Genomic DNA, 23,261 nt, shown 5'->3' on the forward strand with positions numbered 1-23,261 from the left:
TCGGGGAGGACTGGAAAGGAGCAAAAAAAAGGGGTGCAACACGAGGACTTCCCAGGGGGTCACCCATCCTAGTACTGCTCTCGCCCAAGCACGCTTAACTTCGGAGTTCTGATGGGATCCGGTGCATTAGTGCTGGTATGATCGCACCCGCACACTAAGGTTGCCTCTGTTCATTTATGGCATCGTCCAGGGGGGCGCGGATCGCTCCCTGCCCCCCTCCACGATGAGTGGGGCCCGCTCGGGACCGGTAAGAAGCCAGAAGCGAAAGTCGCCGACCGATTCGGAGGCGGCGTACGTTTTTTTTTTAAAGATCTGCACGCTGCAAAGATCCGGAGGCGGTTATAAATCCCTAACGATTTTCGCTCTTAAATGAGCTCCGGGAACGTTAAGGAACCTTAAACCGTGAAAACTGTAGCGAACGCTGAACCCCAACAGTCCAGAACACAGGGGAAAAACGGGGAATACGGTTACGCCGACGCGGAACCGTTTCTCGGGGAGGACTGGAAAGGAGCAAAAAAAAGGGGTGCAACACGAGGACTTCCCAGGGGGTCACCCATCCTAGTACTGCTCTCGCCCAAGCACGCTTAACTTCGGAGTTCTGATGGGATCCGGTGCATTAGTGCTGGTATGATCGCACCCGCACACTAAGGTTGCCTCTGTTCATTTATGGCATCGTCCAGGGGGGCGCGGATCGCTCCCTGCCCCCCTCCACGATGAGTGGGGCCCGCTCGGGACCGGTAAGAAGCCAGAAGCGAAAGTCGCCGACCGATTCGGAGGCGGCGTACGTTTTTTTTTTAAAGATCTGCACGCTGCAAAGATCCGGAGGCGGTTATAAATCCCTAACGATTTTCGCTCTTAAATGAGCTCCGGGAACGTTAAGGAACCTTAAACCGTGAAAACTGTAGCGAACGCTGAACCCCAACAGTCCAGAACACAGGGGAAAAACGGGGAATACGGTTACGCCGACGCGGAACCGTTTCTCGGGGAGGACTGGAAAGGAGCAAAAAAAAGGGGTGCAACACGAGGACTTCCCAGGGGGTCACCCATCCTAGTACTGCTCTCGCCCAAGCACGCTTAACTTCGGAGTTCTGATGGGATCCGGTGCATTAGTGCTGGTATGATCGCACCCGCACACTAAGGTTGCCTCTGTTCATTTATGGCATCGTCCAGGGGGGCGCGGATCGCTCCCTGCCCCCCTCCACGATGAGTGGGGCCCGCTCGGGACCGGTAAGAAGCCAGAAGCGAAAGTCGCCGACCGATTCGGAGGCGGCGTACGTTTTTTTTTTTAAAGATCTGCACGCTGCAAAGATCCGGAGGCGGTTATAAATCCCTAACGATTTTCGCTCTTAAATGAGCTCCGGGAACGTTAAGGAACCTTAAACCGTGAAAACTGTAGCGAACGCTGAACCCCAACAGTCCAGAACACAGGGGAAAAACGGGGAATACGGTTACGCCGACGCGGAACCGTTTCTCGGGGAGGACTGGAAAGGAGCAAAAAAAAGGGGTGCAACACGAGGACTTCCCAGGGGGTCACCCATCCTAGTACTGCTCTCGCCCAAGCACGCTTAACTTCGGAGTTCTGATGGGATCCGGTGCATTAGTGCTGGTATGATCGCACCCGCACACTAAGGTTGCCTCTGTTCATTTATGGCATCGTCCAGGGGGGCGCGGATCGCTCCCTGCCCCCCTCCACGATGAGTGGGGCCCGCTCGGGACCGGTAAGAAGCCAGAAGCGAAAGTCGCCGACCGATTCGGAGGCGGCGTACGTTTTTTTTTTAAAGATCTGCACGCTGCAAAGATCCGGAGGCGGTTATAAATCCCTAACGATTTTCGCTCTTAAATGAGCTCCGGGAACGTTAAGGAACCTTAAACCGTGAAAACTGTAGCGAACGCTGAACCCCAACAGTCCAGAACACAGGGGAAAAACGGGGAATACGGTTACGCCGACGCGGAACCGTTTCTCGGGGAGGACTGGAAAGGAGCAAAAAAAAGGGGTGCAACACGAGGACTTCCCAGGGGGTCACCCATCCTAGTACTGCTCTCGCCCAAGCACGCTTAACTTCGGAGTTCTGATGGGATCCGGTGCATTAGTGCTGGTATGATCGCACCCGCACACTAAGGTTGCCTCTGTTCATTTATGGCATCGTCCAGGGGGGCGCGGATCGCTCCCTGCCCCCCTCCACGATGAGTGGGGCCCGCTCGGGACCGGTAAGAAGCCAGAAGCGAAAGTCGCCGACCGATTCGGAGGCGGCGTACGTTTTTTTTTTAAAGATCTGCACGCTGCAAAGATCCGGAGGCGGTTATAAATCCCTAACGATTTTCGCTCTTAAATGAGCTCCGGGAACGTTAAGGAACCTTAAACCGTGAAAACTGTAGCGAACGCTGAACCCCAACAGTCCAGAACACAGGGGAAAAACGGGGAATACGGTTACGCCGACGCGGAACCGTTTCTCGGGGAGGACTGGAAAGGAGCAAAAAAAAGGGGTGCAACACGAGGACTTCCCAGGGGGTCACCCATCCTAGTACTGCTCTCGCCCAAGCACGCTTAACTTCGGAGTTCTGATGGGATCCGGTGCATTAGTGCTGGTATGATCGCACCCGCACACTAAGGTTGCCTCTGTTCATTTATGGCATCGTCCAGGGGGGCGCGGATCGCTCCCTGCCCCCCTCCACGATGAGTGGGGCCCGCTCGGGACCGGTAAGAAGCCAGAAGCGAAAGTCGCCGACCGATTCGGAGGCGGCGTACGTTTTTTTTTTTAAGATCTGCACGCTGCAAAGATCCGGAGGCGGTTATAAATCCCTAACGATTTTCGCTCTTAAATGAGCTCCGGGAACGTTAAGGAACCTTAAACCGTGAAAACTGTAGCGAACGCTGAACCCCAACAGTCCAGAACACAGGGGAAAAACGGGGAATACGGTTACGCCGACGCGGAACCGTTTCTCGGGGAGGACTGGAAAGGAGCAAAAAAAAGGGGTGCAACACGAGGACTTCCCAGGGGGTCACCCATCCTAGTACTGCTCTCGCCCAAGCACGCTTAACTTCGGAGTTCTGATGGGATCCGGTGCATTAGTGCTGGTATGATCGCACCCGCACACTAAGGTTGCCTCTGTTCATTTATGGCATCGTCCAGGGGGGCGCGGATCGCTCCCTGCCCCCCTCCACGATGAGTGGGGCCCGCTCGGGACCGGTAAGAAGCCAGAAGCGAAAGTCGCCGACCGATTCGGAGGCGGCGTACGTTTTTTTTTTAAAGATCTGCACGCTGCAAAGATCCGGAGGCGGTTATAAATCCCTAACGATTTTCGCTCTTAAATGAGCTCCGGGAACGTTAAGGAACCTTAAACCGTGAAAACTGTAGCGAACGCTGAACCCCAACAGTCCAGAACACAGGGGAAAAACGGGGAATACGGTTACGCCGACGCGGAACCGTTTCTCGGGGAGGACTGGAAAGGAGCAAAAAAAAGGGGTGCAACACGAGGACTTCCCAGGGGGTCACCCATCCTAGTACTGCTCTCGCCCAAGCACGCTTAACTTCGGAGTTCTGATGGGATCCGGTGCATTAGTGCTGGTATGATCGCACCCGCACACTAAGGTTGCCTCTGTTCATTTATGGCATCGTCCAGGGGGGCGCGGATCGCTCCCTGCCCCCCTCCACGATGAGTGGGGCCCGCTCGGGACCGGTAAGAAGCCAGAAGCGAAAGTCGCCGACCGATTCGGAGGCGGCGTACGTTTTTTTTTTAAAGATCTGCACGCTGCAAAGATCCGGAGGCGGTTATAAATCCCTAACGATTTTCGCTCTTAAATGAGCTCCGGGAACGTTAAGGAACCTTAAACCGTGAAAACTGTAGCGAACGCTGAACCCCAACAGTCCAGAACACAGGGGAAAAACGGGGAATACGGTTACGCCGACGCGGAACCGTTTCTCGGGGAGGACTGGAAAGGAGCAAAAAAAAGGGGTGCAACACGAGGACTTCCCAGGGGGTCACCCATCCTAGTACTGCTCTCGCCCAAGCACGCTTAACTTCGGAGTTCTGATGGGATCCGGTGCATTAGTGCTGGTATGATCGCACCCGCACACTAAGGTTGCCTCTGTTCATTTATGGCATCGTCCAGGGGGGCGCGGATCGCTCCCTGCCCCCCTCCACGATGAGTGGGGCCCGCTCGGGACCGGTAAGAAGCCAGAAGCGAAAGTCGCCGACCGATTCGGAGGCGGCGTACGTTTTTTTTTTAAAGATCTGCACGCTGCAAAGATCCGGAGGCGGTTATAAATCCCTAACGATTTTCGCTCTTAAATGAGCTCCGGGAACGTTAAGGAACCTTAAACCGTGAAAACTGTAGCGAACGCTGAACCCCAACAGTCCAGAACACAGGGGAAAAACGGGGAATACGGTTACGCCGACGCGGAACCGTTTCTCGGGGAGGACTGGAAAGGAGCAAAAAAAAGGGGTGCAACACGAGGACTTCCCAGGGGGTCACCCATCCTAGTACTGCTCTCGCCCAAGCACGCTTAACTTCGGAGTTCTGATGGGATCCGGTGCATTAGTGCTGGTATGATCGCACCCGCACACTAAGGTTGCCTCTGTTCATTTATGGCATCGTCCAGGGGGGCGCGGATCGCTCCCTGCCCCCCTCCACGATGAGTGGGGCCCGCTCGGGACCGGTAAGAAGCCAGAAGCGAAAGTCGCCGACCGATTCGGAGGCGGCGTACGTTTTTTTTTTAAAGATCTGCACGCTGCAAAGATCCGGAGGCGGTTATAAATCCCTAACGATTTTCGCTCTTAAATGAGCTCCGGGAACGTTAAGGAACCTTAAACCGTGAAAACTGTAGCGAACGCTGAACCCCAACAGTCCAGAACACAGGGGAAAAACGGGGAATACGGTTACGCCGACGCGGAACCGTTTCTCGGGGAGGACTGGAAAGGAGCAAAAAAAAGGGGTGCAACACGAGGACTTCCCAGGGGGTCACCCATCCTAGTACTGCTCTCGCCCAAGCACGCTTAACTTCGGAGTTCTGATGGGATCCGGTGCATTAGTGCTGGTATGATCGCACCCGCACACTAAGGTTGCCTCTGTTCATTTATGGCATCGTCCAGGGGGGCGCGGATCGCTCCCTGCCCCCCTCCACGATGAGTGGGGCCCGCTCGGGACCGGTAAGAAGCCAGAAGCGAAAGTCGCCGACCGATTCGGAGGCGGCGTACGTTTTTTTTTTAAAGATCTGCACGCTGCAAAGATCCGGAGGCGGTTATAAATCCCTAACGATTTTCGCTCTTAAATGAGCTCCGGGAACGTTAAGGAACCTTAAACCGTGAAAACTGTAGCGAACGCTGAACCCCAACAGTCCAGAACACAGGGGAAAAACGGGGAATACGGTTACGCCGACGCGGAACCGTTTCTCGGGGAGGACTGGAAAGGAGCAAAAAAAAGGGGTGCAACACGAGGACTTCCCAGGGGGTCACCCATCCTAGTACTGCTCTCGCCCAAGCACGCTTAACTTCGGAGTTCTGATGGGATCCGGTGCATTAGTGCTGGTATGATCGCACCCGCACACTAAGGTTGCCTCTGTTCATTTATGGCATCGTCCAGGGGGGCGCGGATCGCTCCCTGCCCCCCTCCACGATGAGTGGGGCCCGCTCGGGACCGGTAAGAAGCCAGAAGCGAAAGTCGCCGACCGATTCGGAGGCGGCGTACGTTTTTTTTTTAAAGATCTGCACGCTGCAAAGATCCGGAGGCGGTTATAAATCCCTAACGATTTTCGCTCTTAAATGAGCTCCGGGAACGTTAAGGAACCTTAAACCGTGAAAACTGTAGCGAACGCTGAACCCCAACAGTCCAGAACACAGGGGAAAAACGGGGAATACGGTTACGCCGACGCGGAACCGTTTCTCGGGGAGGACTGGAAAGGAGCAAAAAAAAGGGGTGCAACACGAGGACTTCCCAGGGGGTCACCCATCCTAGTACTGCTCTCGCCCAAGCACGCTTAACTTCGGAGTTCTGATGGGATCCGGTGCATTAGTGCTGGTATGATCGCACCCGCACACTAAGGTTGCCTCTGTTCATTTATGGCATCGTCCAGGGGGCGCGGATCGCTCCCTGCCCCCCTCCACGATGAGTGGGGCCCGCTCGGGACCGGTAAGAAGCCAGAAGCGAAAGTCGCCGACCGATTCGGAGGCGGCGTACGTTTTTTTTTTTAAAGATCTGCACGCTGCAAAGATCCGGAGGCGGTTATAAATCCCTAACGATTTTCGCTCTTAAATGAGCTCCGGGAACGTTAAGGAACCTTAAACCGTGAAAACTGTAGCGAACGCTGAACCCCAACAGTCCAGAACACAGGGGAAAAACGGGGAATACGGTTACGCCGACGCGGAACCGTTTCTCGGGGAGGACTGGAAAGGAGCAAAAAAAAGGGGTGCAACACGAGGACTTCCCAGGGGGTCACCCATCCTAGTACTGCTCTCGCCCAAGCACGCTTAACTTCGGAGTTCTGATGGGATCCGGTGCATTAGTGCTGGTATGATCGCACCCGCACACTAAGGTTGCCTCTGTTCATTTATGGCATCGTCCAGGGGGGCGCGGATCGCTCCCTGCCCCCCTCCACGATGAGTGGGGCCCGCTCGGGACCGGTAAGAAGCCAGAAGCGAAAGTCGCCGACCGATTCGGAGGCGGCGTACGTTTTTTTTTTAAAGATCTGCACGCTGCAAAGATCCGGAGGCGGTTATAAATCCCTAACGATTTTCGCTCTTAAATGAGCTCCGGGAACGTTAAGGAACCTTAAACCGTGAAAACTGTAGCGAACGCTGAACCCCAACAGTCCAGAACACAGGGGAAAAACGGGGAATACGGTTACGCCGACGCGGAACCGTTTCTCGGGGAGGACTGGAAAGGAGCAAAAAAAAGGGGTGCAACACGAGGACTTCCCAGGGGGTCACCCATCCTAGTACTGCTCTCGCCCAAGCACGCTTAACTTCGGAGTTCTGATGGGATCCGGTGCATTAGTGCTGGTATGATCGCACCCGCACACTAAGGTTGCCTCTGTTCATTTATGGCATCGTCCAGGGGGGCGCGGATCGCTCCCTGCCCCCCTCCACGATGAGTGGGGCCCGCTCGGGACCGGTAAGAAGCCAGAAGCGAAAGTCGCCGACCGATTCGGAGGCGGCGTACGTTTTTTTTTTTAAAGATCTGCACGCTGCAAAGATCCGGAGGCGGTTATAAATCCCTAACGATTTTCGCTCTTAAATGAGCTCCGGGAACGTTAAGGAACCTTAAACCGTGAAAACTGTAGCGAACGCTGAACCCCAACAGTCCAGAACACAGGGGAAAAACGGGGAATACGGTTACGCCGACGCGGAACCGTTTCTCGGGGAGGACTGGAAAGGAGCAAAAAAAAGGGGTGCAACACGAGGACTTCCCAGGGGGTCACCCATCCTAGTACTGCTCTCGCCCAAGCACGCTTAACTTCGGAGTTCTGATGGGATCCGGTGCATTAGTGCTGGTATGATCGCACCCGCACACTAAGGTTGCCTCTGTTCATTTATGGCATCGTCCAGGGGGCGCGGATCGCTCCCTGCCCCCCTCCACGATGAGTGGGGCCCGCTCGGGACCGGTAAGAAGCCAGAAGCGAAAGTCGCCGACCGATTCGGAGGCGGCGTACGTTTTTTTTTTAAAGATCTGCACGCTGCAAAGATCCGGAGGCGGTTATAAATCCCTAACGATTTTCGCTCTTAAATGAGCTCCGGGAACGTTAAGGAACCTTAAACCGTGAAAACTGTAGCGAACGCTGAACCCCAACAGTCCAGAACACAGGGGAAAAACGGGGAATACGGTTACGCCGACGCGGAACCGTTTCTCGGGGAGGACTGGAAAGGAGCAAAAAAAAGGGGTGCAACACGAGGACTTCCCAGGGGGTCACCCATCCTAGTACTGCTCTCGCCCAAGCACGCTTAACTTCGGAGTTCTGATGGGATCCGGTGCATTAGTGCTGGTATGATCGCACCCGCACACTAAGGTTGCCTCTGTTCATTTATGGCATCGTCCAGGGGGGCGCGGATCGCTCCCTGCCCCCCTCCACGATGAGTGGGGCCCGCTCGGGACCGGTAAGAAGCCAGAAGCGAAAGTCGCCGACCGATTCGGAGGCGGCGTACGTTTTTTTTTTTAAAGATCTGCACGCTGCAAAGATCCGGAGGCGGTTATAAATCCCTAACGATTTTCGCTCTTAAATGAGCTCCGGGAACGTTAAGGAACCTTAAACCGTGAAAACTGTAGCGAACGCTGAACCCCAACAGTCCAGAACACAGGGGAAAAACGGGGAATACGGTTACGCCGACGCGGAACCGTTTCTCGGGGAGGACTGGAAAGGAGCAAAAAAAAGGGGTGCAACACGAGGACTTCCCAGGGGGTCACCCATCCTAGTACTGCTCTCGCCCAAGCACGCTTAACTTCGGAGTTCTGATGGGATCCGGTGCATTAGTGCTGGTATGATCGCACCCGCACACTAAGGTTGCCTCTGTTCATTTATGGCATCGTCCAGGGGGGCGCGGATCGCTCCCTGCCCCCCTCCACGATGAGTGGGGCCCGCTCGGGACCGGTAAGAAGCCAGAAGCGAAAGTCGCCGACCGATTCGGAGGCGGCGTACGTTTTTTTTTTAAAGATCTGCACGCTGCAAAGATCCGGAGGCGGTTATAAATCCCTAACGATTTTCGCTCTTAAATGAGCTCCGGGAACGTTAAGGAACCTTAAACCGTGAAAACTGTAGCGAACGCTGAACCCCAACAGTCCAGAACACAGGGGAAAAACGGGGAATACGGTTACGCCGACGCGGAACCGTTTCTCGGGGAGGACTGGAAAGGAGCAAAAAAAAGGGGTGCAACACGAGGACTTCCCAGGGGGTCACCCATCCTAGTACTGCTCTCGCCCAAGCACGCTTAACTTCGGAGTTCTGATGGGATCCGGTGCATTAGTGCTGGTATGATCGCACCCGCACACTAAGGTTGCCTCTGTTCATTTATGGCATCGTCCAGGGGGGCGCGGATCGCTCCCTGCCCCCCTCCACGATGAGTGGGGCCCGCTCGGGACCGGTAAGAAGCCAGAAGCGAAAGTCGCCGACCGATTCGGAGGCGGCGTACGTTTTTTTTTTAAAGATCTGCACGCTGCAAAGATCCGGAGGCGGTTATAAATCCCTAACGATTTTCGCTCTTAAATGAGCTCCGGGAACGTTAAGGAACCTTAAACCGTGAAAACTGTAGCGAACGCTGAACCCCAACAGTCCAGAACACAGGGGAAAAACGGGGAATACGGTTACGCCGACGCGGAACCGTTTCTCGGGGAGGACTGGAAAGGAGCAAAAAAAAGGGGTGCAACACGAGGACTTCCCAGGGGGTCACCCATCCTAGTACTGCTCTCGCCCAAGCACGCTTAACTTCGGAGTTCTGATGGGATCCGGTGCATTAGTGCTGGTATGATCGCACCCGCACACTAAGGTTGCCTCTGTTCATTTATGGCATCGTCCAGGGGGGCGCGGATCGCTCCCTGCCCCCCTCCACGATGAGTGGGGCCCGCTCGGGACCGGTAAGAAGCCAGAAGCGAAAGTCGCCGACCGATTCGGAGGCGGCGTACGTTTTTTTTTTAAAGATCTGCACGCTGCAAAGATCCGGAGGCGGTTATAAATCCCTAACGATTTTCGCTCTTAAATGAGCTCCGGGAACGTTAAGGAACCTTAAACCGTGAAAACTGTAGCGAACGCTGAACCCCAACAGTCCAGAACACAGGGGAAAAACGGGGAATACGGTTACGCCGACGCGGAACCGTTTCTCGGGGAGGACTGGAAAGGAGCAAAAAAAAGGGGTGCAACACGAGGACTTCCCAGGGGGTCACCCATCCTAGTACTGCTCTCGCCCAAGCACGCTTAACTTCGGAGTTCTGATGGGATCCGGTGCATTAGTGCTGGTATGATCGCACCCGCACACTAAGGTTGCCTCTGTTCATTTATGGCATCGTCCAGGGGGGCGCGGATCGCTCCCTGCCCCCCTCCACGATGAGTGGGGCCCGCTCGGGACCGGTAAGAAGCCAGAAGCGAAAGTCGCCGACCGATTCGGAGGCGGCGTACGTTTTTTTTTTTAAAGATCTGCACGCTGCAAAGATCCGGAGGCGGTTATAAATCCCTAACGATTTTCGCTCTTAAATGAGCTCCGGGAACGTTAAGGAACCTTAAACCGTGAAAACTGTAGCGAACGCTGAACCCCAACAGTCCAGAACACAGGGGAAAAACGGGGAATACGGTTACGCCGACGCGGAACCGTTTCTCGGGGAGGACTGGAAAGGAGCAAAAAAAAGGGGTGCAACACGAGGACTTCCCAGGGGGTCACCCATCCTAGTACTGCTCTCGCCCAAGCACGCTTAACTTCGGAGTTCTGATGGGATCCGGTGCATTAGTGCTGGTATGATCGCACCCGCACACTAAGGTTGCCTCTGTTCATTTATGGCATCGTCCAGGGGGGCGCGGATCGCTCCCTGCCCCCCTCCACGATGAGTGGGGCCCGCTCGGGACCGGTAAGAAGCCAGAAGCGAAAGTCGCCGACCGATTCGGAGGCGGCGTACGTTTTTTTTTTTAAAGATCTGCACGCTGCAAAGATCCGGAGGCGGTTATAAATCCCTAACGATTTTCGCTCTTAAATGAGCTCCGGGAACGTTAAGGAACCTTAAACCGTGAAAACTGTAGCGAACGCTGAACCCCAACAGTCCAGAACACAGGGGAAAAACGGGAATACGGTTACGCCGACGCGGAACCGTTTCTCGGGGAGGACTGGAAAGGAGCAAAAAAAAGGGGTGCAACACGAGGACTTCCCAGGGGGTCACCCATCCTAGTACTGCTCTCGCCCAAGCACGCTTAACTTCGGAGTTCTGATGGGATCCGGTGCATTAGTGCTGGTATGATCGCACCCGCACACTAAGGTTGCCTCTGTTCATTTATGGCATCGTCCAGGGGGGCGCGGATCGCTCCCTGCCCCCCTCCACGATGAGTGGGGCCCGCTCGGGACCGGTAAGAAGCCAGAAGCGAAAGTCGCCGACCGATTCGGAGGCGGCGTACGTTTTTTTTTTAAAGATCTGCACGCTGCAAAGATCCGGAGGCGGTTATAAATCCCTAACGATTTTCGCTCTTAAATGAGCTCCGGGAACGTTAAGGAACCTTAAACCGTGAAAACTGTAGCGAACGCTGAACCCCAACAGTCCAGAACACAGGGGAAAAACGGGGAATACGGTTACGCCGACGCGGAACCGTTTCTCGGGGAGGACTGGAAAGGAGCAAAAAAAAGGGGTGCAACACGAGGACTTCCCAGGGGGTCACCCATCCTAGTACTGCTCTCGCCCAAGCACGCTTAACTTCGGAGTTCTGATGGGATCCGGTGCATTAGTGCTGGTATGATCGCACCCGCACACTAAGGTTGCCTCTGTTCATTTATGGCATCGTCCAGGGGGCGCGGATCGCTCCCTGCCCCCCTCCACGATGAGTGGGGCCCGCTCGGGACCGGTAAGAAGCCAGAAGCGAAAGTCGCCGACCGATTCGGAGGCGGCGTACGTTTTTTTTTTTAAAGATCTGCACGCTGCAAAGATCCGGAGGCGGTTATAAATCCCTAACGATTTTCGCTCTTAAATGAGCTCCGGGAACGTTAAGGAACCTTAAACCGTGAAAACTGTAGCGAACGCTGAACCCCAACAGTCCAGAACACAGGGGAAAAACGGGGAATACGGTTACGCCGACGCGGAACCGTTTCTCGGGGAGGACTGGAAAGGAGCAAAAAAAAGGGGTGCAACACGAGGACTTCCCAGGGGGTCACCCATCCTAGTACTGCTCTCGCCCAAGCACGCTTAACTTCGGAGTTCTGATGGGATCCGGTGCATTAGTGCTGGTATGATCGCACCCGCACACTAAGGTTGCCTCTGTTCATTTATGGCATCGTCCAGGGGGGCGCGGATCGCTCCCTGCCCCCCTCCACGATGAGTGGGGCCCGCTCGGGACCGGTAAGAAGCCAGAAGCGAAAGTCGCCGACCGATTCGGAGGCGGCGTACGTTTTTTTTTTAAAGATCTGCACGCTGCAAAGATCCGGAGGCGGTTATAAATCCCTAACGATTTTCGCTCTTAAATGAGCTCCGGGAACGTTAAGGAACCTTAAACCGTGAAAACTGTAGCGAACGCTGAACCCCAACAGTCCAGAACACAGGGGAAAAACGGGGAATACGGTTACGCCGACGCGGAACCGTTTCTCGGGGAGGACTGGAAAGGAGCAAAAAAAAGGGGTGCAACACGAGGACTTCCCAGGGGGTCACCCATCCTAGTACTGCTCTCGCCCAAGCACGCTTAACTTCGGAGTTCTGATGGGATCCGGTGCATTAGTGCTGGTATGATCGCACCCGCACACTAAGGTTGCCTCTGTTCATTTATGGCATCGTCCAGGGGGGCGCGGATCGCTCCCTGCCCCCCTCCACGATGAGTGGGGCCCGCTCGGGACCGGTAAGAAGCCAGAAGCGAAAGTCGCCGACCGATTCGGAGGCGGCGTACGTTTTTTTTTTTAAGATCTGCACGCTGCAAAGATCCGGAGGCGGTTATAAATCCCTAACGATTTTCGCTCTTAAATGAGCTCCGGGAACGTTAAGGAACCTTAAACCGTGAAAACTGTAGCGAACGCTGAACCCCAACAGTCCAGAACACAGGGGAAAAACGGGGAATACGGTTACGCCGACGCGGAACCGTTTCTCGGGGAGGACTGGAAAGGAGCAAAAAAAAGGGGTGCAACACGAGGACTTCCCAGGGGGTCACCCATCCTAGTACTGCTCTCGCCCAAGCACGCTTAACTTCGGAGTTCTGATGGGATCCGGTGCATTAGTGCTGGTATGATCGCACCCGCACACTAAGGTTGCCTCTGTTCATTTATGGCATCGTCCAGGGGGCGCGGATCGCTCCCTGCCCCCCTCCACGATGAGTGGGGCCCGCTCGGGACCGGTAAGAAGCCAGAAGCGAAAGTCGCCGACCGATTCGGAGGCGGCGTACGTTTTTTTTTTAAAGATCTGCACGCTGCAAAGATCCGGAGGCGGTTATAAATCCCTAACGATTTTCGCTCTTAAATGAGCTCCGGGAACGTTAAGGAACCTTAAACCGTGAAAACTGTAGCGAACGCTGAACCCCAACAGTCCAGAACACAGGGGAAAAACGGGGAATACGGTTACGCCGACGCGGAACCGTTTCTCGGGGAGGACTGGAAAGGAGCAAAAAAAAGGGGTGCAACACGAGGACTTCCCAGGGGGTCACCCATCCTAGTACTGCTCTCGCCCAAGCACGCTTAACTTCGGAGTTCTGATGGGATCCGGTGCATTAGTGCTGGTATGATCGCACCCGCACACTAAGGTTGCCTCTGTTCATTTATGGCATCGTCCAGGGGGCGCGGATCGCTCCCTGCCCCCCTCCACGATGAGTGGGGCCCGCTCGGGACCGGTAAGAAGCCAGAAGCGAAAGTCGCCGACCGATTCGGAGGCGGCGTACGTTTTTTTTTTAAAGATCTGCACGCTGCAAAGATCCGGAGGCGGTTATAAATCCCTAACGATTTTCGCTCTTAAATGAGCTCCGGGAACGTTAAGGAACCTTAAACCGTGAAAACTGTAGCGAACGCTGAACCCCAACAGTCCAGAACACAGGGGAAAAACGGGGAATACGGTTACGCCGACGCGGAACCGTTTCTCGGGGAGGACTGGAAAGGAGCAAAAAAAAGGGTGCAACACGAGGACTTCCCAGGGGGTCACCCATCCTAGTACTGCTCTCGCCCAAGCACGCTTAACTTCGGAGTTCTGATGGGATCCGGTGCATTAGTGCTGGTATGATCGCACCCGCACACTAAGGTTGCCTCTGTTCATTTATGGCATCGTCCAGGGGGGCGCGGATCGCTCCCTGCCCCCCTCCACGATGAGTGGGGCCCGCTCGGGACCGGTAAGAAGCCAGAAGCGAAAGTCGCCGACCGATTCGGAGGCGGCGTACGTTTTTTTTTTAAAGATCTGCACGCTGCAAAGATCCGGAGGCGGTTATAAATCCCTAACGATTTTCGCTCTTAAATGAGCTCCGGGAACGTTAAGGAACCTTAAACCGTGAAAACTGTAGCGAACGCTGAACCCCAACAGTCCAGAACACAGGGGAAAAACGGGAATACGGTTACGCCGACGCGGAACCGTTTCTCGGGGAGGACTGGAAAGGAGCAAAAAAAAGGGGTGCAACACGAGGACTTCCCAGGGGGTCACCCATCCTAGTACTGCTCTCGCCCAAGCACGCTTAACTTCGGAGTTCTGATGGGATCCGGTGCATTAGTGCTGGTATGATCGCACCCGCACACTAAGGTTGCCTCTGTTCATTTATGGCATCGTCCAGGGGGGCGCGGATCGCTCCCTGCCCCCCTCCACGATGAGTGGGGCCCGCTCGGGACCGGTAAGAAGCCAGAAGCGAAAGTCGCCGACCGATTCGGAGGCGGCGTACGTTTTTTTTTTTAAAGATCTGCACGCTGCAAAGATCCGGAGGCGGTTATAAATCCCTAACGATTTTCGCTCTTAAATGAGCTCCGGGAACGTTAAGGAACCTTAAACCGTGAAAACTGTAGCGAACGCTGAACCCCAACAGTCCAGAACACAGGGGAAAAACGGGGAATACGGTTACGCCGACGCGGAACCGTTTCTCGGGGAGGACTGGAAAGGAGCAAAAAAAAGGGGTGCAACACGAGGACTTCCCAGGGGGTCACCCATCCTAGTACTGCTCTCGCCCAAGCACGCTTAACTTCGGAGTTCTGATGGGATCCGGTGCATTAGTGCTGGTATGATCGCACCCGCACACTAAGGTTGCCTCTGTTCATTTATGGCATCGTCCAGGGGGGCGCGGATCGCTCCCTGCCCCCCTCCACGATGAGTGGGGCCCGCTCGGGACCGGTAAGAAGCCAGAAGCGAAAGTCGCCGACCGATTCGGAGGCGGCGTACGTTTTTTTTTTAAAGATCTGCACGCTGCAAAGATCCGGAGGCGGTTATAAATCCCTAACGATTTTCGCTCTTAAATGAGCTCCGGGAACGTTAAGGAACCTTAAACCGTGAAAACTGTAGCGAACGCTGAACCCCAACAGTCCAGAACACAGGGGAAAAACGGGGAATACGGTTACGCCGACGCGGAACCGTTTCTCGGGGAGGACTGGAAAGGAGCAAAAAAAAGGGGTGCAACACGAGGACTTCCCAGGGGGTCACCCATCCTAGTACTGCTCTCGCCCAAGCACGCTTAACTTCGGAGTTCTGATGGGATCCGGTGCATTAGTGCTGGTATGATCGCACCCGCACACTAAGGTTGCCTCTGTTCATTTATGGCATCGTCCAGGGGGGCGCGGATCGCTCCCTGCCCCCCTCCACGATGAGTGGGGCCCGCTCGGGACCGGTAAGAAGCCAGAAGCGAAAGTCGCCGACCGATTCGGAGGCGGCGTACGTTTTTTTTTTAAAGATCTGCACGCTGCAAAGATCCGGAGGCGGTTATAAATCCCTAACGATTTTCGCTCTTAAATGAGCTCCGGGAACGTTAAGGAACCTTAAACCGTGAAAACTGTAGCGAACGCTGAACCCCAACAGTCCAGAACACAGGGGAAAAACGGGGAATACGGTTACGCCGACGCGGAACCGTTTCTCGGGGAGGACTGGAAAGGAGCAAAAAAAAGGGGTGCAACACGAGGACTTCCCAGGGGGTCACCCATCCTAGTACTGCTCTCGCCCAAGCACGCTTAACTTCGGAGTTCTGATGGGATCCGGTGCATTAGTGCTGGTATGATCGCACCCGCACACTAAGGTTGCCTCTGTTCATTTATGGCATCGTCCAGGGGGGCGCGGATCGCTCCCTGCCCCCCTCCACGATGAGTGGGGCCCGCTCGGGACCGGTAAGAAGCCAGAAGCGAAAGTCGCCGACCGATTCGGAGGCGGCGTACGTTTTTTTTTTAAAGATCTGCACGCTGCAAAGATCCGGAGGCGGTTATAAATCCCTAACGATTTTCGCTCTTAAATGAGCTCCGGGAACGTTAAGGAACCTTAAACCGTGAAAACTGTAGCGAACGCTGAACCCCAACAGTCCAGAACACAGGGGAAAAACGGGGAATACGGTTACGCCGACGCGGAACCGTTTCTCGGGGAGGACTGGAAAGGAGCAAAAAAAAGGGGTGCAACACGAGGACTTCCCAGGGGGTCACCCATCCTAGTACTGCTCTCGCCCAAGCACGCTTAACTTCGGAGTTCTGATGGGATCCGGTGCATTAGTGCTGGTATGATCGCACCCGCACACTAAGGTTGCCTCTGTTCATTTATGGCATCGTCCAGGGGGGCGCGGATCGCTCCCTGCCCCCCTCCACGATGAGTGGGGCCCGCTCGGGACCGGTAAGAAGCCAGAAGCGAAAGTCGCCGACCGATTCGGAGGCGGCGTACGTTTTTTTTTTAAAGATCTGCACGCTGCAAAGATCCGGAGGCGGTTATAAATCCCTAACGATTTTCGCTCTTAAATGAGCTCCGGGAACGTTAAGGAACCTTAAACCGTGAAAACTGTAGCGAACGCTGAACCCCAACAGTCCAGAACACAGGGGAAAAACGGGGAATACGGTTACGCCGACGCGGAACCGTTTCTCGGGGAGGACTGGAAAGGAGCAAAAAAAAGGGGTGCAACACGAGGACTTCCCAGGGGGTCACCCATCCTAGTACTGCTCTCGCCCAAGCACGCTTAACTTCGGAGTTCTGATGGGATCCGGTGCATTAGTGCTGGTATGATCGCACCCGCACACTAAGGTTGCCTCTGTTCATTTATGGCATCGTCCAGGGGGCGCGGATCGCTCCCTGCCCCCCTCCACGATGAGTGGGGCCCGCTCGGGACCGGTAAGAAGCCAGAAGCGAAAGTCGCCGACCGATTCGGAGGCGGCGTACGTTTTTTTTTTAAAGATCTGCACGCTGCAAAGATCCGGAGGCGGTTATAAATCCCTAACGATTTTCGCTCTTAAATGAGCTCCGGGAACGTTAAGGAACCTTAAACCGTGAAAACTGTAGCGAACGCTGAACCCCAACAGTCCAGAACACAGGGGAAAAACGGGGAATACGGTTACGCCGACGCGGAACCGTTTCTCGGGAGGACTGGAAAGGAGCAAAAAAAAGGGGTGCAACACGAGGACTTCCCAGGGGGTCACCCATCCTAGTACTGCTCTCGCCCAAGCACGCTTAACTTCGGAGTTCTGATGGGATCCGGTGCATTAGTGCTGGTATGATCGCACCCGCACACTAAGGTTGCCTCTGTTCATTTATGGCATCGTCCAGGGGGGCGCGGATCGCTCCCTGCCCCCCTCCACGATGAGTGGGGCCCGCTCGGGACCGGTAAGAAGCCAGAAGCGAAAGTCGCCGACCGATTCGGAGGCGGCGTACGTTTTTTTTTTAAAGATCTGCACGCTGCAAAGATCCGGAGGCGGTTATAAATCCCTAACGATTTTCGCTCTTAAATGAGCTCCGGGAACGTTAAGGAACCTTAAACCGTGAAAACTGTAGCGAACGCTGAACCCCAACAGTCCAGAACACAGGGGAAAAACGGGGAATACGGTTACGCCGACGCGGAACCGTTTCTCGGGGAGGACTGGAAAGGAGCAAAAAAAAGGGGTGCAACACGAGGACTTCCCAGGGGGTCACCCATCCTAGTACTGCTCTCGCCCAAGCACGCTTAACTTCGGAGTTCTGATGGGATCCGGTGCATTAGTGCTGGTATGATCGCACCCGCACACTAAGGTTGCCTCTGTTCATTTATGGCATCGTCCAGGGGGGCGCGGATCGCTCCCTGCCCCCCTCCACGATGAGTGGGGCCCGCTCGGGACCGGTAAGAAGCCAGAAGCGAAAGTCGCCGACCGATTCGGAGGCGGCGTACGTTTTTTTTTTAAAGATCTGCACGCTGCAAAGATCCGGAGGCGGTTATAAATCCCTAACGATTTTCGCTCTTAAATGAGCTCCGGGAACGTTAAGGAACCTTAAACCGTGAAAACTGTAGCGAACGCTGAACCCCAACAGTCCAGAACACAGGGGAAAAACGGGGAATACGGTTACGCCGACGCGGAACCGTTTCTCGGGGAGGACTGGAAAGGAGCAAAAAAAAGGGGTGCAACACGAGGACTTCCCAGGGGGTCACCCATCCTAGTACTGCTCTCGCCCAAGCACGCTTAACTTCGGAGTTCTGATGGGATCCGGTGCATTAGTGCTGGTATGATCGCACCCGCACACTAAGGTTGCCTCTGTTCATTTATGGCATCGTCCAGGGGGGCGCGGATCGCTCCCTGCCCCCCTCCACGATGAGTGGGGCCCGCTCGGGACCGGTAAGAAGCCAGAAGCGAAAGTCGCCGACCGATTCGGAGGCGGCGTACGTTTTTTTTTTTAAAGATCTGCACGCTGCAAAGATCCGGAGGCGGTTATAAATCCCTAACGATTTTCGCTCTTAAATGAGCTCCGGGAACGTTAAGGAACCTTAAACCGTGAAAACTGTAGCGAACGCTGAACCCCAACAGTCCAGAACACAGGGGAAAAACGGGGAATACGGTTACGCCGACGCGGAACCGTTTCTCGGGGAGGACTGGAAAGGAGCAAAAAAAAGGGGTGCAACACGAGGACTTCCCAGGGGGTCACCCATCCTAGTACTGCTCTCGCCCAAGCACGCTTAACTTCGGAGTTCTGATGGGATCCGGTGCATTAGTGCTGGTATGATCGCACCCGCACACTAAGGTTGCCTCTGTTCATTTATGGCATCGTCCAGGGGGGCGCGGATCGCTCCCTGCCCCCCTCCACGATGAGTGGGGCCCGCTCGGGACCGGTAAGAAGCCAGAAGCGAAAGTCGCCGACCGATTCGGAGGCGGCGTACGTTTTTTTTTTAAAGATCTGCACGCTGCAAAGATCCGGAGGCGGTTATAAATCCCTAACGATTTTCGCTCTTAAATGAGCTCCGGGAACGTTAAGGAACCTTAAACCGTGAAAACTGTAGCGAACGCTGAACCCCAACAGTCCAGAACACAGGGGAAAAACGGGGAATACGGTTACGCCGACGCGGAACCGTTTCTCGGGGAGGACTGGAAAGGAGCAAAAAAAAGGGGTGCAACACGAGGACTTCCCAGGGGGTCACCCATCCTAGTACTGCTCTCGCCCAAGCACGCTTAACTTCGGAGTTCTGATGGGATCCGGTGCATTAGTGCTGGTATGATCGCACCCGCACACTAAGGTTGCCTCTGTTCATTTATGGCATCGTCCAGGGGGGCGCGGATCGCTCCCTGCCCCCCTCCACGATGAGTGGGGCCCGCTCGGGACCGGTAAGAAGCCAGAAGCGAAAGTCGCCGACCGATTCGGAGGCGGCGTACGTTTTTTTTTTAAAGATCTGCACGCTGCAAAGATCCGGAGGCGGTTATAAATCCCTAACGATTTTCGCTCTTAAATGAGCTCCGGGAACGTTAAGGAACCTTAAACCGTGAAAACTGTAGCGAACGCTGAACCCCAACAGTCCAGAACACAGGGGAAAAACGGGGAATACGGTTACGCCGACGCGGAACCGTTTCTCGGGGAGGACTGGAAAGGAGCAAAAAAAAGGGGTGCAACACGAGGACTTCCCAGGGGGTCACCCATCCTAGTACTGCTCTCGCCCAAGCACGCTTAACTTCGGAGTTCTGATGGGATCCGGTGCATTAGTGCTGGTATGATCGCACCCGCACACTAAGGTTGCCTCTGTTCATTTATGGCATCGTCCAGGGGGGCGCGGATCGCTCCCTGCCCCCCTCCACGATGAGTGGGGCCCGCTCGGGACCGGTAAGAAGCCAGAAGCGAAAGTCGCCGACCGATTCGGAGGCGGCGTACGTTTTTTTTTTAAAGATCTGCACGCTGCAAAGATCCGGAGGCGGTTATAAATCCCTAACGATTTTCGCTCTTAAATGAGCTCCGGGAACGTTAAGGAACCTTAAACCGTGAAAACTGTAGCGAACGCTGAACCCCAACAGTCCAGAACACAGGGGAAAAACGGGGAATACGGTTACGCCGACGCGGAACCGTTTCTCGGGGAGGACTGGAAAGGAGCAAAAAAAAGGGGTGCAACACGAGGACTTCCCAGGGGGTCACCCATCCTAGTACTGCTCTCGCCCAAGCACGCTTAACTTCGGAGTTCTGATGGGATCCGGTGCATTAGTGCTGGTATGATCGCACCCGCACACTAAGGTTGCCTCTGTTCATTTATGGCATCGTCCAGGGGGGCGCGGATCGCTCCCTGCCCCCCTCCACGATGAGTGGGGCCCGCTCGGGACCGGTAAGAAGCCAGAAGCGAAAGTCGCCGACCGATTCGGAGGCGGCGTACGTTTTTTTTTTAAAGATCTGCACGCTGCAAAGATCCGGAGGCGGTTATAAATCCCTAACGATTTTCGCTCTTAAATGAGCTCCGGGAACGTTAAGGAACCTTAAACCGTGAAAACTGTAGCGAACGCTGAACCCCAACAGTCCAGAACACAGGGGAAAAACGGGGAATACGGTTACGCCGACGCGGAACCGTTTCTCGGGGAGGACTGGAAAGGAGCAAAAAAAAGGGGTGCAACACGAGGACTTCCCAGGGGGTCACCCATCCTAGTACTGCTCTCGCCCAAGCACGCTTAACTTCGGAGTTCTGATGGGATCCGGTGCATTAGTGCTGGTATGATCGCACCCGCACACTAAGGTTGCCTCTGTTCATTTATGGCATCGTCCAGGGGGGCGCGGATCGCTCCCTGCCCCCCTCCACGATGAGTGGGGCCCGCTCGGGACCGGTAAGAAGCCAGAAGCGAAAGTCGCCGACCGATTCGGAGGCGGCGTACGTTTTTTTTTTAAAAGATCTGCACGCTGCAAAGATCCGGAGGCGGTTATAAATCCCTAACGATTTTCGCTCTTAAATGAGCTCCGGGAACGTTAAGGAACCTTAAACCGTGAAAACTGTAGCGAACGCTGAACCCCAACAGTCCAGAACACAGGGGAAAAACGGGGAATACGGTTACGCCGACGCGGAACCGTTTCTCGGGGAGGACTGGAAAGGAGCAAAAAAAAGGGGTGCAACACGAGGACTTCCCAGGGGGTCACCCATCCTAGTACTGCTCTCGCCCAAGCACGCTTAACTTCGGAGTTCTGATGGGATCCGGTGCATTAGTGCTGGTATGATCGCACCCGCACACTAAGGTTGCCTCTGTTCATTTATGGCATCGTCCAGGGGGGCGCGGATCGCTCCCTGCCCCCCTCCACGATGAGTGGGGCCCGCTCGGGACCGGTAAGAAGCCAGAAGCGAAAGTCGCCGACCGATTCGGAGGCGGCGTACGTTTTTTTTTTAAAGATCTGCACGCTGCAAAGATCCGGAGGCGGTTATAAATCCCTAACGATTTTCGCTCTTAAATGAGCTCCGGGAACGTTAAGGAACCTTAAACCGTGAAAACTGTAGCGAACGCTGAACCCCAACAGTCCAGAACACAGGGGAAAAACGGGGAATACGGTTACGCCGACGCGGAACCGTTTCTCGGGGAGGACTGGAAAGGAGCAAAAAAAAGGGGTGCAACACGAGGACTTCCCAGGGGGTCACCCATCCTAGTACTGCTCTCGCCCAAGCACGCTTAACTTCGGAGTTCTGATGGGATCCGGTGCATTAGTGCTGGTATGATCGCACCCGCACACTAAGGTTGCCTCTGTTCATTTATGGCATCGTCCAGGGGGGCGCGGATCGCTCCCTGCCCCCCTCCACGATGAGTGGGGCCCGCTCGGGACCGGTAAGAAGCCAGAAGCGAAAGTCGCCGACCGATTCGGAGGCGGCGTACGTTTTTTTTTTTAAAGATCTGCACGCTGCAAAGATCCGGAGGCGGTTATAAATCCCTAACGATTTTCGCTCTTAAATGAGCTCCGGGAACGTTAAGGAACCTTAAACCGTGAAAACTGTAGCGAACGCTGAACCCCAACAGTCCAGAACACAGGGGAAAAACGGGGAATACGGTTACGCCGACGCGGAACCGTTTCTCGGGGAGGACTGGAAAGGAGCAAAAAAAAGGGGTGCAACACGAGGACTTCCCAGGGGGTCACCCATCCTAGTACTGCTCTCGCCCAAGCACGCTTAACTTCGGAGTTCTGATGGGATCCGGTGCATTAGTGCTGGTATGATCGCACCCGCACACTAAGGTTGCCTCTGTTCATTTATGGCATCGTCCAGGGGGGCGCGGATCGCTCCCTGCCCCCCTCCACGATGAGTGGGGCCCGCTCGGGACCGGTAAGAAGCCAGAAGCGAAAGTCGCCGACCGATTCGGAGGCGGCGTACGTTTTTTTTTTAAAGATCTGCACGCTGCAAAGATCCGGAGGCGGTTATAAATCCCTAACGATTTTCGCTCTTAAATGAGCTCCGGGAACGTTAAGGAACCTTAAACCGTGAAAACTGTAGCGAACGCTGAACCCCAACAGTCCAGAACACAGGGGAAAAACGGGGAATACGGTTACGCCGACGCGGAACCGTTTCTCGGGGAGGACTGGAAAGGAGCAAAAAAAAGGGGTGCAACACGAGGACTTCCCAGGGGGTCACCCATCCTAGTACTGCTCTCGCCCAAGCACGCTTAACTTCGGAGTTCTGATGGGATCCGGTGCATTAGTGCTGGTATGATCGCACCCGCACACTAAGGTTGCCTCTGTTCATTTATGGCATCGTCCAGGGGGGCGCGGATCGCTCCCTGCCCCCCTCCACGATGAGTGGGGCCCGCTCGGGACCGGTAAGAAGCCAGAAGCGAAAGTCGCCGACCGATTCGGAGGCGGCGTACGTTTTTTTTTTAAAGATCTGCACGCTGCAAAGATCCGGAGGCGGTTATAAATCCCTAACGATTTTCGCTCTTAAATGAGCTCCGGGAACGTTAAGGAACCTTAAACCGTGAAAACTGTAGCGAACGCTGAACCCCAACAGTCCAGAACACAGGGGAAAAACGGGGAATACGGTTACGCCGACGCGGAACCGTTTCTCGGGGAGGACTGGAAAGGAGCAAAAAAAAGGGGTGCAACACGAGGACTTCCCAGGGGGTCACCCATCCTAGTACTGCTCTCGCCCAAGCACGCTTAACTTCGGAGTTCTGATGGGATCCGGTGCATTAGTGCTGGTATGATCGCACCCGCACACTAAGGTTGCCTCTGTTCATTTATGGCATCGTCCAGGGGGGCGCGGATCGCTCCCTGCCCCCCTCCACGATGAGTG

The 23,261-nt window shown here is 55.1% G+C and overlaps 48 non-coding genes across 48 annotated transcripts; all 48 read right to left on the reverse strand.

The window, feature by feature from the left end:
• Positions 1–30: 30 nt before the first annotated feature.
• Positions 31–149, reverse strand: LOC127805184 (5S ribosomal RNA). Its single transcript, XR_008023937.1, has one exon. It is a non-coding gene; the product is annotated as a 5S ribosomal RNA (ribosomal RNA).
• A 371-nt stretch (positions 150–520) lies between these two features.
• Positions 521–639, reverse strand: LOC127805185 (5S ribosomal RNA). The gene has a single exon (XR_008023938.1). It is a non-coding gene; the product is annotated as a 5S ribosomal RNA (ribosomal RNA).
• A 371-nt stretch (positions 640–1,010) lies between these two features.
• Positions 1,011–1,129, reverse strand: LOC127805186 (5S ribosomal RNA). The gene has a single exon (XR_008023939.1). It is a non-coding gene; the product is annotated as a 5S ribosomal RNA (ribosomal RNA).
• A 372-nt stretch (positions 1,130–1,501) lies between these two features.
• LOC127805187 (5S ribosomal RNA) lies at positions 1,502–1,620 on the reverse strand. Its single transcript, XR_008023940.1, has one exon. It is a non-coding gene; the product is annotated as a 5S ribosomal RNA (ribosomal RNA).
• A 371-nt stretch (positions 1,621–1,991) lies between these two features.
• Positions 1,992–2,110, reverse strand: LOC127805188 (5S ribosomal RNA). Its single transcript, XR_008023941.1, has one exon. It is a non-coding gene; the product is annotated as a 5S ribosomal RNA (ribosomal RNA).
• A 371-nt stretch (positions 2,111–2,481) lies between these two features.
• LOC127805189 (5S ribosomal RNA) lies at positions 2,482–2,600 on the reverse strand. Its single transcript, XR_008023942.1, has one exon. It is a non-coding gene; the product is annotated as a 5S ribosomal RNA (ribosomal RNA).
• A 371-nt stretch (positions 2,601–2,971) lies between these two features.
• LOC127805190 (5S ribosomal RNA) lies at positions 2,972–3,090 on the reverse strand. Its single transcript, XR_008023943.1, has one exon. It is a non-coding gene; the product is annotated as a 5S ribosomal RNA (ribosomal RNA).
• Positions 3,091–3,461: 371 nt separating this feature from the next.
• Positions 3,462–3,580, reverse strand: LOC127805191 (5S ribosomal RNA). The gene has a single exon (XR_008023944.1). It is a non-coding gene; the product is annotated as a 5S ribosomal RNA (ribosomal RNA).
• A 371-nt stretch (positions 3,581–3,951) lies between these two features.
• LOC127805193 (5S ribosomal RNA) lies at positions 3,952–4,070 on the reverse strand. Its single transcript, XR_008023946.1, has one exon. It is a non-coding gene; the product is annotated as a 5S ribosomal RNA (ribosomal RNA).
• Positions 4,071–4,441: 371 nt separating this feature from the next.
• Positions 4,442–4,560, reverse strand: LOC127805194 (5S ribosomal RNA). The gene has a single exon (XR_008023947.1). It is a non-coding gene; the product is annotated as a 5S ribosomal RNA (ribosomal RNA).
• A 371-nt stretch (positions 4,561–4,931) lies between these two features.
• On the reverse strand, positions 4,932–5,050 carry LOC127805195 (5S ribosomal RNA). The gene has a single exon (XR_008023948.1). It is a non-coding gene; the product is annotated as a 5S ribosomal RNA (ribosomal RNA).
• A 371-nt stretch (positions 5,051–5,421) lies between these two features.
• On the reverse strand, positions 5,422–5,540 carry LOC127805196 (5S ribosomal RNA). Its single transcript, XR_008023949.1, has one exon. It is a non-coding gene; the product is annotated as a 5S ribosomal RNA (ribosomal RNA).
• A 371-nt stretch (positions 5,541–5,911) lies between these two features.
• On the reverse strand, positions 5,912–6,030 carry LOC127805197 (5S ribosomal RNA). Its single transcript, XR_008023950.1, has one exon. It is a non-coding gene; the product is annotated as a 5S ribosomal RNA (ribosomal RNA).
• A 371-nt stretch (positions 6,031–6,401) lies between these two features.
• On the reverse strand, positions 6,402–6,520 carry LOC127805198 (5S ribosomal RNA). Its single transcript, XR_008023951.1, has one exon. It is a non-coding gene; the product is annotated as a 5S ribosomal RNA (ribosomal RNA).
• Positions 6,521–6,891: 371 nt separating this feature from the next.
• Positions 6,892–7,010, reverse strand: LOC127805200 (5S ribosomal RNA). The gene has a single exon (XR_008023952.1). It is a non-coding gene; the product is annotated as a 5S ribosomal RNA (ribosomal RNA).
• A 372-nt stretch (positions 7,011–7,382) lies between these two features.
• Positions 7,383–7,501, reverse strand: LOC127805201 (5S ribosomal RNA). Its single transcript, XR_008023953.1, has one exon. It is a non-coding gene; the product is annotated as a 5S ribosomal RNA (ribosomal RNA).
• A 370-nt stretch (positions 7,502–7,871) lies between these two features.
• Positions 7,872–7,990, reverse strand: LOC127805202 (5S ribosomal RNA). Its single transcript, XR_008023954.1, has one exon. It is a non-coding gene; the product is annotated as a 5S ribosomal RNA (ribosomal RNA).
• Positions 7,991–8,362: 372 nt separating this feature from the next.
• LOC127805203 (5S ribosomal RNA) lies at positions 8,363–8,481 on the reverse strand. The gene has a single exon (XR_008023955.1). It is a non-coding gene; the product is annotated as a 5S ribosomal RNA (ribosomal RNA).
• A 371-nt stretch (positions 8,482–8,852) lies between these two features.
• On the reverse strand, positions 8,853–8,971 carry LOC127805205 (5S ribosomal RNA). The gene has a single exon (XR_008023957.1). It is a non-coding gene; the product is annotated as a 5S ribosomal RNA (ribosomal RNA).
• A 371-nt stretch (positions 8,972–9,342) lies between these two features.
• Positions 9,343–9,461, reverse strand: LOC127805206 (5S ribosomal RNA). Its single transcript, XR_008023958.1, has one exon. It is a non-coding gene; the product is annotated as a 5S ribosomal RNA (ribosomal RNA).
• A 371-nt stretch (positions 9,462–9,832) lies between these two features.
• Positions 9,833–9,951, reverse strand: LOC127805207 (5S ribosomal RNA). Its single transcript, XR_008023959.1, has one exon. It is a non-coding gene; the product is annotated as a 5S ribosomal RNA (ribosomal RNA).
• Positions 9,952–10,323: 372 nt separating this feature from the next.
• On the reverse strand, positions 10,324–10,442 carry LOC127805208 (5S ribosomal RNA). Its single transcript, XR_008023960.1, has one exon. It is a non-coding gene; the product is annotated as a 5S ribosomal RNA (ribosomal RNA).
• A 371-nt stretch (positions 10,443–10,813) lies between these two features.
• On the reverse strand, positions 10,814–10,932 carry LOC127805209 (5S ribosomal RNA). Its single transcript, XR_008023961.1, has one exon. It is a non-coding gene; the product is annotated as a 5S ribosomal RNA (ribosomal RNA).
• Positions 10,933–11,303: 371 nt separating this feature from the next.
• LOC127805210 (5S ribosomal RNA) lies at positions 11,304–11,422 on the reverse strand. Its single transcript, XR_008023962.1, has one exon. It is a non-coding gene; the product is annotated as a 5S ribosomal RNA (ribosomal RNA).
• Positions 11,423–11,793: 371 nt separating this feature from the next.
• LOC127805211 (5S ribosomal RNA) lies at positions 11,794–11,912 on the reverse strand. The gene has a single exon (XR_008023963.1). It is a non-coding gene; the product is annotated as a 5S ribosomal RNA (ribosomal RNA).
• A 371-nt stretch (positions 11,913–12,283) lies between these two features.
• LOC127805212 (5S ribosomal RNA) lies at positions 12,284–12,402 on the reverse strand. Its single transcript, XR_008023964.1, has one exon. It is a non-coding gene; the product is annotated as a 5S ribosomal RNA (ribosomal RNA).
• Positions 12,403–12,773: 371 nt separating this feature from the next.
• On the reverse strand, positions 12,774–12,892 carry LOC127805213 (5S ribosomal RNA). Its single transcript, XR_008023965.1, has one exon. It is a non-coding gene; the product is annotated as a 5S ribosomal RNA (ribosomal RNA).
• Positions 12,893–13,262: 370 nt separating this feature from the next.
• LOC127805214 (5S ribosomal RNA) lies at positions 13,263–13,381 on the reverse strand. Its single transcript, XR_008023966.1, has one exon. It is a non-coding gene; the product is annotated as a 5S ribosomal RNA (ribosomal RNA).
• Positions 13,382–13,750: 369 nt separating this feature from the next.
• On the reverse strand, positions 13,751–13,869 carry LOC127805297 (5S ribosomal RNA). The gene has a single exon (XR_008024048.1). It is a non-coding gene; the product is annotated as a 5S ribosomal RNA (ribosomal RNA).
• A 370-nt stretch (positions 13,870–14,239) lies between these two features.
• On the reverse strand, positions 14,240–14,358 carry LOC127805216 (5S ribosomal RNA). Its single transcript, XR_008023968.1, has one exon. It is a non-coding gene; the product is annotated as a 5S ribosomal RNA (ribosomal RNA).
• Positions 14,359–14,730: 372 nt separating this feature from the next.
• LOC127805217 (5S ribosomal RNA) lies at positions 14,731–14,849 on the reverse strand. Its single transcript, XR_008023969.1, has one exon. It is a non-coding gene; the product is annotated as a 5S ribosomal RNA (ribosomal RNA).
• A 371-nt stretch (positions 14,850–15,220) lies between these two features.
• On the reverse strand, positions 15,221–15,339 carry LOC127805218 (5S ribosomal RNA). Its single transcript, XR_008023970.1, has one exon. It is a non-coding gene; the product is annotated as a 5S ribosomal RNA (ribosomal RNA).
• A 371-nt stretch (positions 15,340–15,710) lies between these two features.
• On the reverse strand, positions 15,711–15,829 carry LOC127805219 (5S ribosomal RNA). Its single transcript, XR_008023971.1, has one exon. It is a non-coding gene; the product is annotated as a 5S ribosomal RNA (ribosomal RNA).
• A 371-nt stretch (positions 15,830–16,200) lies between these two features.
• Positions 16,201–16,319, reverse strand: LOC127805220 (5S ribosomal RNA). The gene has a single exon (XR_008023972.1). It is a non-coding gene; the product is annotated as a 5S ribosomal RNA (ribosomal RNA).
• Positions 16,320–16,690: 371 nt separating this feature from the next.
• LOC127805221 (5S ribosomal RNA) lies at positions 16,691–16,809 on the reverse strand. The gene has a single exon (XR_008023973.1). It is a non-coding gene; the product is annotated as a 5S ribosomal RNA (ribosomal RNA).
• A 369-nt stretch (positions 16,810–17,178) lies between these two features.
• Positions 17,179–17,297, reverse strand: LOC127805222 (5S ribosomal RNA). Its single transcript, XR_008023974.1, has one exon. It is a non-coding gene; the product is annotated as a 5S ribosomal RNA (ribosomal RNA).
• A 371-nt stretch (positions 17,298–17,668) lies between these two features.
• Positions 17,669–17,787, reverse strand: LOC127805223 (5S ribosomal RNA). Its single transcript, XR_008023975.1, has one exon. It is a non-coding gene; the product is annotated as a 5S ribosomal RNA (ribosomal RNA).
• A 371-nt stretch (positions 17,788–18,158) lies between these two features.
• Positions 18,159–18,277, reverse strand: LOC127805224 (5S ribosomal RNA). Its single transcript, XR_008023976.1, has one exon. It is a non-coding gene; the product is annotated as a 5S ribosomal RNA (ribosomal RNA).
• Positions 18,278–18,649: 372 nt separating this feature from the next.
• On the reverse strand, positions 18,650–18,768 carry LOC127805226 (5S ribosomal RNA). The gene has a single exon (XR_008023977.1). It is a non-coding gene; the product is annotated as a 5S ribosomal RNA (ribosomal RNA).
• A 371-nt stretch (positions 18,769–19,139) lies between these two features.
• On the reverse strand, positions 19,140–19,258 carry LOC127805228 (5S ribosomal RNA). The gene has a single exon (XR_008023979.1). It is a non-coding gene; the product is annotated as a 5S ribosomal RNA (ribosomal RNA).
• Positions 19,259–19,629: 371 nt separating this feature from the next.
• On the reverse strand, positions 19,630–19,748 carry LOC127805229 (5S ribosomal RNA). Its single transcript, XR_008023980.1, has one exon. It is a non-coding gene; the product is annotated as a 5S ribosomal RNA (ribosomal RNA).
• A 371-nt stretch (positions 19,749–20,119) lies between these two features.
• On the reverse strand, positions 20,120–20,238 carry LOC127805230 (5S ribosomal RNA). Its single transcript, XR_008023981.1, has one exon. It is a non-coding gene; the product is annotated as a 5S ribosomal RNA (ribosomal RNA).
• Positions 20,239–20,609: 371 nt separating this feature from the next.
• On the reverse strand, positions 20,610–20,728 carry LOC127805231 (5S ribosomal RNA). Its single transcript, XR_008023983.1, has one exon. It is a non-coding gene; the product is annotated as a 5S ribosomal RNA (ribosomal RNA).
• Positions 20,729–21,100: 372 nt separating this feature from the next.
• On the reverse strand, positions 21,101–21,219 carry LOC127805232 (5S ribosomal RNA). The gene has a single exon (XR_008023984.1). It is a non-coding gene; the product is annotated as a 5S ribosomal RNA (ribosomal RNA).
• Positions 21,220–21,590: 371 nt separating this feature from the next.
• On the reverse strand, positions 21,591–21,709 carry LOC127805233 (5S ribosomal RNA). The gene has a single exon (XR_008023985.1). It is a non-coding gene; the product is annotated as a 5S ribosomal RNA (ribosomal RNA).
• Positions 21,710–22,081: 372 nt separating this feature from the next.
• Positions 22,082–22,200, reverse strand: LOC127805234 (5S ribosomal RNA). Its single transcript, XR_008023986.1, has one exon. It is a non-coding gene; the product is annotated as a 5S ribosomal RNA (ribosomal RNA).
• A 371-nt stretch (positions 22,201–22,571) lies between these two features.
• LOC127805235 (5S ribosomal RNA) lies at positions 22,572–22,690 on the reverse strand. The gene has a single exon (XR_008023987.1). It is a non-coding gene; the product is annotated as a 5S ribosomal RNA (ribosomal RNA).
• A 371-nt stretch (positions 22,691–23,061) lies between these two features.
• LOC127805237 (5S ribosomal RNA) lies at positions 23,062–23,180 on the reverse strand. The gene has a single exon (XR_008023988.1). It is a non-coding gene; the product is annotated as a 5S ribosomal RNA (ribosomal RNA).
• Between the last annotated feature and the right edge of the window lie 81 nt (positions 23,181–23,261).

Source organism: Diospyros lotus, chromosome 6 (genome assembly GCF_014633365.1).
Source record: "Diospyros lotus cultivar Yz01 chromosome 6, ASM1463336v1, whole genome shotgun sequence".
Lineage (NCBI taxonomy): Eukaryota > Viridiplantae > Streptophyta > Magnoliopsida > Ericales > Ebenaceae > Diospyros > Diospyros lotus.